This window comes from Octopus sinensis, linkage group LG9 (genome assembly GCF_006345805.1).
Source record: "Octopus sinensis linkage group LG9, ASM634580v1, whole genome shotgun sequence".
In the NCBI taxonomy this organism is placed as follows: domain Eukaryota; kingdom Metazoa; phylum Mollusca; class Cephalopoda; order Octopoda; family Octopodidae; genus Octopus; species Octopus sinensis.
Window position 1 is genome coordinate 25,013,048 of NC_043005.1, and position 973 is coordinate 25,014,020.

The 973-nt window shown below is 35.5% G+C and overlaps 1 non-coding gene across 1 annotated transcript; it reads left to right on the top strand.

Annotated features, from left to right (window-relative positions):
* The first annotated feature begins 531 nt into the window (after positions 1-531).
* Positions 532-650, top strand: LOC115216006. Its single transcript, XR_003882056.1, has one exon. It is a non-coding gene; the product is annotated as a 5S ribosomal RNA (ribosomal RNA).
* Positions 651-973: the final 323 nt, after the last annotated feature.

A 973-nucleotide genomic window follows, 5' to 3' on the forward strand; every position in this document is an offset into this window, starting at 1 on the left:
TAATGCCCACAACACAAAACAGAACATTATAACAGCACGGAAACAGAATGAACCGTAGAGTGTACGAAACGAAAATATTGATCATCTTTATGAAAATTTAATCGGTGAAAACGTATTTGGAACAGACTTACAAATAATTTTGAAGATAGCTTTAACTGCAATGATATTCGTACTGAGAAAATTACGTAGAATCGTTCAAAACGAAATTATTTTAAAGTTAATCTTGCCACAGAACAGAAGTTTTACATCTGTTAGAATCTTCACTCATATAAAAAAAAAGTTATATTTTACAGCTACCAGTTAAGGATATTGTAGCTGTAACTTATAACTGGGATGGCTAAAGTATTAATACCTATTATTTTGTTTTTAGCATTGCGCTCTGTTTTTAGTATTGATCTAACTTGTCTATAGTATTCTTTCCTTATTTTCTCTTTCATTTGTGTGCGTTGTATTTGCATGTTTGTTATTATTATTATTATTATTATTATTATTATTATTATTATTATTATTATTATTATTATAATTTTCATTGCTTACGGCCATATCACGTTGAAAGCACCGGTTCTCGTCCGATCACCGAAGTTAAGCAACGTCTAGCCTAGTTAGTACTTAGATGGGTGACCGCTTGGGAAACCTAAGTGCTGTTAGCGTCACACATTTAAGCGTAGGAGTGGCTGTGTGGTAAGTAGCTTGCTTACCAACCACATGGTTCCGGTTCAGTCCCACTGCGTGGCACCTTGGGCAAGCGTCTTCGGGCCGACCAAAGCCTTGTGAGTTGATTTGGTAGACAGAAACTGAAAGAAGCCCGTTGTATATATGTATATATATATATATTCAGCAAAAGAGACCGATAGAATAAATACTAGGCTTACAAAGACTAAGTCCTGGGGTCGATTTGCTCGACTAAAGGCTGTGCTCCAGCATGGCCACAGTCAAATGACTGAAACAAGTGAAAAGTATAGTGTCTTTACGT